The 9,149-nt window shown below is 44.6% G+C and overlaps 1 pseudogene; it reads right to left on the bottom strand.

Moving 5' to 3' along the window:
- Positions 1–5,248: 5,248 nt before the first annotated feature.
- LOC102246544 lies at positions 5,249–5,689 on the bottom strand (annotated as a pseudogene).
- Positions 5,690–9,149: the final 3,460 nt, after the last annotated feature.

Below are 9,149 nucleotides of genomic sequence, written 5' to 3'. Positions count from 1 at the left end.
AACAAGTGAGAGGTGCAATAGGGGAGGGACGGCCACTCTGTCTGAACTGGGCTCTGTGATCAAGATGCTGTCACTCTCCACCTGAATCACTGCATCATTGCACACCTCCTCGTTTGCCTCTAGTCTTTACCTCCTCCATGGAGCCAGATGAATCTTTCTTAACATGACCATGCTTTTAATGCATTCATTAATGAGGTCAACAAATGTCAATCGAGGGCCAGCTAACTATAGTCACTGGGAATACAGCAAAGAATGAAACAGAAAAATATGTCCTGCTCTCATGGAGCTGACATTCTGGCTGTGAGAATTTTTCTAGGGGCGATGCTAGAAGTGGAATTGCTGGATCACATGTATGTGCAGCTTCAACTTGATAGGTATTGCCAAATTGCTCAGCAAAGTAGTTGAACTAATTTATGTTCCCACCAACAATGCACAAAGATTTCTCTGTTGTCCTCCAATATTTGATCCTATCAATTATAAAATTTTGCTAATCTGATGAGTGTGAAATTATATCTCATTTTTATTTACTTTTCTCCAAATGGCTACTGAGTTGAACATTTCCTGTGCATAGCGGCCATTTAATCTCCTCCTCTGGGAACTGCCTTGCTGGGGTCCAGCCCCAGTGGTTCAGGGGGTCCTAATGGTCTTAATATCTTTTTTTCTATTGGTTTACTATTAAGTCTAATCCTTTGTTGGAAGGGCTCAGTTCCTTTGAAGCACTTACCTGATTGGTCAGTCCCTCTTAGGATGACTTCACTTGGGATTAACTCAAAACTCATTGATTTGGGTCTCTAATTACATTTGCAAAATCCCTTTTGTCATATGTCACATAGTCATGGGAGTATATCTTATTACATTCACGTGTCCCACCCCCCCTCAGGGGAAGGGGATTATACAAGGGCATGGGTCATGTGGGGTCATCTTTAGAATTCTGCTTATCACAAATATTACAGGAACTTAAAGTTATTTTTCCTTCTCAAAGAATAAGTTTTTGTTTTCATAGTCTACCTACTGTGTTTTGCTGTTTTATGTTTCATTCATTTATACTATTACATTTATTATTTCTTTAACTTTACCTTTTTTGGTTAGTCCTCACAAGGATATTTTTTCCATTGATTTTTGGAGAGAATGGAAGGGAGGAGGAGGAGGAGGAGGAGGAGGAGGAGGAGAGAGTGAGAGAAACATCTGTTAGGACTATAGGGCAATGTAATCCTTAACAGCGTCTGTAAGCTTCCCCCCATAGGAGGACAAAGATTAGGAAAACTTGCTGGACACCAGGAATGAGACCATTCAAGGAATAAAACTGTTCTAAAAACACCTGATCGCACATTCACATTTCACCCATATTCCAAGCTCACCAGCTCATTCCCCAGACCCACTGAGGACAAGAGCTTCCCACCTGTGACTGCATATAAGGATGGAACTCCAGCCCCTGGGTGCTGCCATCATCCATCCAATGTCCCCTTGGCCCAGTGCTGTGCAGCCCTTCCCTTTGGATATCCCATCTCTCATCCCCTCCCCTTAAATAAATTTAATTTTTGTTAACCTACTGTCCAAGATGGCTATTTAGCCTGCCCGCACACTACCCATGTTAACCTTTCAAAACAGATGTGAGAGAGACATAGGATTGGTTGCCTCCGGAACTTGTATCAGGGCCAGAACTGAGCCTGCAACCCAGGTACATGCTCTTGATCGGGAATTGAACCCAAGACCCTTAGGTCCGTGGATGGGTGCTCTAACCACTGACCCACCAGTCAGGGCTACTTTTATCTTTTTAAGGAGTAACTTTTTTTTTTTTACATAAACACTTTATTAACAGTGGAACATCTTCCCCATGGGCCATGTGGTCCACCCAGACAGCCAGGACCCAGACACACATTCAGGACAGCCTCCTCGTTCCTTGCTCTGACTCCAATAGAGTGATCATGTTGCCCTCACGCACGAGGCCTTTTACATTTCGGATGATGGAACAACTGGTCCTGTCCAGCACCTGCGTGACCCTGGATAGCTTGATAGGCTGCACACGACTCGTGTCCATGATGGCTGCAACTATCTGGCGGAAAGGGCTCACTCTGTTTTTTTATTTTTATTTTTTATTCTCCTATATTAGATGCTAGGCTCATTAATTTTCAGTTTCCTAAAAATTTTTTTTTTTAGAGAGAGGAAGTGAGAGAGAAACATCAATGTGAGAGAGAAACATCAATTAGTTGCCTCCCACACATGCCCCGACTGGGGATCTAACACTATCCGGCGGAAAGGGCTCACTCTGTTTTTTTATTTTTATTTTTTATTCTCCTATATTAGATGCTAGGTTCATTAATTTTCAGTTTCCTAAAAAAATTTTTTTTAGAGAGAGGAAGTGAGAGAGAAACATCGATTTGAGAGAGAAACATCAATTAGTTGCCTCCCACACATGCCCCGACTGGGGATCTAACCTGCAACCTGGGTAGGTACCCTAACCAAGAATAAAACGATGCTCTAACCAACTGAGCCACCCAGCCAGGACACTTTTCAGTTTTCTTATTTTCACATTTAGACACTTTACTCAACAGTCTGCTTTACCTGCATCCTCTAAATACTCAGCCTTAAACTTTTTTGTTTGCTTTTATTTTTCTACTACAGTTGATATTCGATCTTATTTATGTTAGTTTCAGGTATACGGCATCCTCTACTGTACTGTTGAACCCCTGTAAATTATTCTTTATTTCAGTTAGTGTATGCTTCATTTCTGACTTGTACTTTTTTCCTTGAAATTCTAAGTTCCTTGAAGCTCTCATTAAGATCCTTGAGCAACCTTATAACCATTGTTTTGAACCATTGTATCTGGTAGTTTTCATTCTTCCATTTCATTTAGTTCTTTTTCTGGAGATTTTTTCTGTTCTTTCATTTGTGACAAGTTTCTATGTCTGCATTTTGGCTGCTTCCCTGTGTTTGTTTCTATGTCTTAGGTAGATCTGCTATGTCTCCAATACTTGATTGAGTCACTTTGTGTAGTAGGTGTCCTATAGAGCCCAGTGGCTCAGCCTCCCCAGTCACCTGAGCTGGGCACTCTAGGTGTGCCCCTGTGTGAGCTGTGTGTACTGTCCTATTGTCGTTGAGCCTTAATTTATGTTGGTATCACCAGGAAGGATTGACTCCAGGCCAATCGGTTGCGAGGATCGGCTGTGACTACAACTGAAGAGCTGTTGTGCAGGAGACACCCCTATGGAACAGGACTTGCTTCAGTGGGGCTTTGGTGCTCACCATGCCTGTCCCTTGAGTTTGTCACTTGTGGAGGTTGTAGGGTTGTAATCCAGCTTGGTCAAAGTGGACCACCAGGTGCACTGGCTCTGGGGCCTCCCAGGACGTGCAAAGTCAGCCTCTGCCTGTGCCCTGCATGGGCCTCCCAGCATGAGCTACAAAGCAATCTGCAGATGGCTGCTACTTGTATTGAGCTTGGAGGTGCCCAGGAGAGGCCAAGCTGTGAACCATGGTGGGCTGTGGCTAGTGCTGAACCTGGGGCTACTTATTGAGAAGTATGGAGCATGCTGATGCCAGCTGTTGCTTGTTTGAGAGATTTTAGGAAAGTCCAAAGCATGAGGCAAGAGAGGCCAGTATGGAAAAGCCACTGGAAATGGCTTGGATGAGCCTGTAAATAGGAAGGGGTGGGGTCTTAGGAATCACCAGGGTGGGGTGAAAAGTGTGAGCCAGGTTAATGGAGATTCAGATATAGCACAGCCGGTCAGCTCTATGGCAGGGAGGTCTCATCAAAGGGAACACTGGCCTCTGCCAGCACTTCTGCCTGGGCGACAGCTGCCCCTCCAGCTCTTGCCCTGATTCCAGACAAGTTAGTTTCTCTCCGAATATCCCAGGTTCCTTTCAAGCTGCTGCCTCAGTGTTGGAGCTCAGAGGGAGCAAGTCCAGGAGTGGGCCCTTTAAGAGGAACTGCCTGGGTCTCCAGCAGCCTCTGTATCACTCAGCGACAATCCCTGCTGGTTTTTACAGCCTGAAGGTATGGGCACTTCTCTTCCTGACACTGGAACCATGGGCTGGGAGCCTGGCATCAGGCAGGGACCCCTTGCTCTTCTGGGAAACACCCACAGCCAAGATATCTCTCCTGATTTTAAATGGCCACATGTGGCATCAGACCACTAAGGGCCAGAATTCCACCCATGTCTCCACCCCTCCTACCAGGCTCAATGTGCTTCTTCAATTCCCCAGTTGTAGGACTTCTGTTCAGCTAGATTTCAGTTGGTTCTGAATGATGGTTGTTTTGTATTTTAGTTGTAAATTTTTTCCATTATATTTATATTGATTTCAGAGAGGAAGAGAGAGGGAGAGATAGAAACATCAATGATGTGAGAGAATCATTGATTGGTTGCTCCTGCACGTCTCCCACTGGGGGTTGAGTCCCCAACCCAGGCATGTGCCCTGACTGGGAATTGAATCATGACCTCTGGGTTCATAGGTTGACACTCAACCACTGAGCCACAACAGCCGGGCTTTATTTGTAAATTTTGCTGTGGTTGTGGGAGGCAGCGAATATTGCATTTATCTATGACACCATCTTGACCAGAAGCCAAGAAAAAGAGCTTTAAAATTTTCTTAGAAGAGTCTTCTTTGAAACTATTTACTACAATTATTATATAAGGAAAGTAAGAATTGCAGGGAGCCCTAGCAGGTTTGGTTCAGTGGATGGAGCACCAGCCTGAAGACTGAAGGGTCCCAGGGGACGTGCAAGAGACAGCCAATTAAGGATTCTCTCTCATCATTGATGTTTCTATCTCTCTTCCTCTTTGAAATCAATAAAAATGCATTAAAAAAAGAATTGCAGGGAAAAACTACCTAAATTAGGTATTAAATCTGTTTAATAGCTTTAATAATTCTACTATTTCTAAGTCCTTCTATAAAAGGGCATTGCAGTTCTTCAGTTTATTGCAAACATATCTTTTTTAAAAAGTCAGCCTTAATGTTGAAGCTATAATACAAAATTTTAATTATTGGCACTATATTATAAAGCACAATGAAGGATCTCTGATTTAAATAACTGAAAGCCATGCTTTGCTCAGGGTACTATGGCACACATACCATTTGGGTTGTTTTACAGCAGATGCTAGTTTGCCAACCTTCAGATGGCAAAACACTGAGTTGCGTTTGATATTGTCCTGCCAGCTGTTTCTTGTCGCCATAGAGAGTCAGGTGGCATGTAATGTTGAGAGATTACCTTGTGGCCACCGCTTCTTTTCTCACAGGTAGAACATTCAAATCCTTATGATGCGAGGCCTAGCAAAAAGCCTCCCACACCCATTGGATATCACAATGTTCTGTTCGGCAAATTCTGTTGCCTCTTCAATTATGTTGTTGATTTTGGGTTCTGCCTTATTTGCTCGTTTCTTAATCTGTCATTTGCTTTGTTTGCACTTTTTTTTCATTGATCTGCACATAGTCACTGTGACTAGCAATCCGAAGGAGAAGACCGCCACCACCTATTGCGGTTGCTGCACATTTTCCAATTTTCTGAAACAAAAATCCTGCAAACCAGCCAGTCACTCTGCCCATTACAATCTGAGCAGCTGCTGAGTATTTTTCTACCATCGGTCCAGACTGTGGCCCCAAACACGATTCTACCAGAAATGTGTCTTCTTGAATACTCAGCTAAATCCAACACTTGGTTTTCATATTCTTGGTGAGGGGGGTTCTGGTTTGCCATGATACCATAGCCTGCAGTCTGTATTGAAAGTGGTCTGTGCCCACCCTCCTCTCTCTCCAGTACTTAAAAAAAACAAAACACCTCACCTGATCGGGAATTGAACCTCGACCTTCTGGTACATAGGTTGACGCTCAACCATTGAGCCACACTGGCCAGGCAGGAAGCCGGTGTCTTGACTTCAAGCATTAATTAATTAGGTAACTGGGAGAGTTACTTAATTTCTCTCAGTTTACTCATCCATACATTGAGGATAATAGCAGCATCTAACTCTGAGGGTTATTGCAAGGATTCAGTCAATTGAAAAATTAAAGGTGCTTAAACAGTACTTGTAGCCATTAGCAGTTTCAAAGCTTTTAGCCATCTGGTCACACTTTAGTTTTTATAGCAGACTTGCAAAGGAGGAAGCTGTGGCCATCATCATCCCCAAGATTACACAGGGACTGGTAACAAAGCCTGGGCAAGAACCCTGTACCATTGCCTTCCCTCACCCATGCCTCTCCTAAACCCCAGGTGCCCGATCTCAGCTGAGAGCTGAGCTGTGCTTAGTTGTTAGTTGGGGAGTGGCCCTTCCAAAGTCTGGAGTCGGGTGAACAGCACAGGTTTGGACAAGTTAGATCTTGGAATAGTCTTGGTGGATGAAAGGTGATTCCTCTCATGGACTCTGGCACTATTTGCAGTCACACCCATGTTCTCTGTTAGCTTTGGGATTATGGGGATTAACTTCACCCCCTCTTCTCTGTCATCTCTCTCTCTCCTCTCTCTCTCTCTCTCTCTCTCTCTCTCTCTCTCTCTCTCTCTCTGTGTGTGTGTGTGTGGCAGTGAACCAACCTCAAACCTGGAGGAGCCAAGCTGCCCCCAGCTAGCCTCTTCCTCACAAGCTATGAGTAAAAATGATTTGTGATGCCTGGTGAAAAGAAACCTCACCTTCATAGAATAGATTTGTAGTCACAGAGAAGCTGTGATGTCATCTGTAAAGATAAATGCAGAAGAATCTTGGATTCTAAATTTTGGGGTGTTCCTGATTCTAAGATTTGGGGAGTCTAAGATTCTCAGATTATTATCCTATCTAATAAAGAGGGAATATGCTAATTGACCCTCACACTGATGCAAAAGTTGGCGGCAATCACAGCCAATAAGGAGGGAATATGCTAATTGACTGCCCTGCCTTCAAAGATGGTGGTGCCCACAGCCACAAGATGGCAGCGCCCAGTCCCTTCAGCCTCGCTGGGGCAGCAGGCATGAGGCAAGGCCACTATGTGTGCCTGCCTCCGGAGGACCCCAATCCCTTCAGCCCCCCAGCTGCCCAGGGCTGGCCCAAAGCACAGGCAAGCCTTGGATGGTGGCTGCTCAGCTGCCCAGGGCTGCCCAAGGCTCAGGTAACCAGGGCCGACTGAGGCTTGCACTGCCGACAGTGGCAACAGTAGAGGTGTGACGGGGTGTTGCCTTCCCCTGATTGCCAGGTCGCCTCCCGCCCCTGAAGGCTCCCTGACTGCGAGGGGGGGCAGGCCTGGCTGAGGGACCCCCCCTCCAGTGCATGAATTTTCATGCACTGGGCCTCCAGTTCTAGTAATAAAATTTGTTTCTAAGTCTCATGGATGTCTCTTTATGAAGAAGTTCAAAATGATGCTGTGCATTGTTAAGGGATGAAGTGCACCTGATGTCTGCCACTTATTTTGAAATACATAAAAAAACAGATGCTCTAGCGGCTAGAGTCTAGCCGGTTTGGCTCAGTGGATAGAGCGTCAGCCTGAAGACAGAAGGGTCTCGGGTTTGATTCCAGTCAAGGGCACATACCTTGGTTGCAGGCTCCTTCCTGGCCAGACCCAGGTCGGGGCTCATTCAGGAGGCAACCAATCGACGTGTTTCTCTCACATTGATGTTTCTCTCTGTCTTTTCCTCTCTCTTCCACTCTCCCTAAAAATCAATGAAAAAATATCCTCTGGTGAAGATTAAACCCTCCGCCCCCTCAAACAAACAAACAAACAAACAAACAAACCAGATGACTTGATGGATGGATGGAAGAATAGATTTGTGATAAAGAAAGTAGAATAACACTAATTGTAGAATCTAGGTGGTGTCTTATTGTACAATTCTTTAAACTATTCTGTATATTTCCAAATTGTCATAATAAAATGTTAAGAAAATATGATGCTATTGGCTTCTGTCTCTTAGTGAAGACAGTTGCTTCTTCTGGGAGAGTTCATCAGTTGAGATTTTCAAATGTTGGTAGAGTCAGCACTCAAGACTGGTGGGAGAGTGTAACAGAGCTTGAGAAAGGCTTTCCTGACAAAGATACGGGATTAAGACTTTTGTTGCAGACCGGCTGGTGTGGCTCAGTGGTTGAGCATCAACCCAGGAACCAAAAGACTGCAGTTCGATTCCCAGTCAGGGCACAGGCCCTGGTTGCAGGCTCAGTTCCCAGGAGGGGGTGTGCAGGAGGCAGCCAATTCATAATGTTTCTCTCTCATCGATGTTTCTCTTTCTCTCTAAAAATCAATAAAAACATATTTAAAAAAGACGTTTGTTACAAGGGGTGGACATCTAACTCAAACTAAGAGAGTTTAAGCGAGAAGGAGAATATATTTTTAGGAGCCTTGGGGCAGGTCAAGAGGCAGCTATGCTGGATTCAGGCTTTAAATAATATCTTTAGGATTTTGTTTTTCTAAATCTCTTTGCTCTTGTCTGTCTTTGATTTTATTGTCTAACAGACTTTATTCATGTGGGGGTAGGAGAGCTTTTGGAAGTCTGAGGTTTTGGAAGTCTAGGAGAATATATCAGTCAATCCTTGGTATCCAGGAGGAATTGGTTCCAGACCCCCTGCAGTTACTGAAATCTGAGGGGGCTCAAGTCCTTTAGTTGGCCCTCTGTATCCCTGGGTTCCACAACCTATCGTAGTTGGTTGAATCCATGGATACAGAACTTATGGATATGGAGGGACGGCTAATAAAATGTGGTACATCCATGCAATGGAATGCTGTGCAGTCAGGATCCCAGCAGGAAAGGTAAGTCACACACAAATAGGGTAATTGAGAAGTTAATGAAAGGACCACTTACAAAGTTGAGGGAGGGAAATCCAGAACTTATGGATACGGAGGGAAGACTGTACTTTCAAAATATTTCCTTCCCTCCCACGGTCCTTCTCTTAGGACAAGTTTACACTTCCCTTTCCCCCACTGGTTTGCTTGGTCATGTAACTTGCTTTGGCCATGACTCCTGTTGTATGTACAGGTGTCTCCATTCCAGGAATTGCTCCCTCCTTCAGGGACAGGGATCCAGGGGAGCCTTACTGTGGCTAGTTTACAGGTGTTTCCCATCCCTCATTGGATTTCCCTCCCTCAACTTTGTAAGTGGTCCTTTCATTAACTTCTCAATTACCCTATTTGTGTGTGACTTACCTTTCCTGCTGGGATCCTGACTGCACAGCATTCCATTGCATGGATGTACCACATTTTATTAGTCA

This window comes from Myotis brandtii, unplaced genomic scaffold (genome assembly GCF_000412655.1).
Source record: "Myotis brandtii unplaced genomic scaffold, ASM41265v1 scaffold277, whole genome shotgun sequence".
NCBI lineage: Eukaryota > Metazoa > Chordata > Mammalia > Chiroptera > Vespertilionidae > Myotis > Myotis brandtii.
The sequence above is the reverse complement of the archived record's forward strand: the minus strand, read 5'-3'. Positions and strand labels throughout refer to the sequence as shown.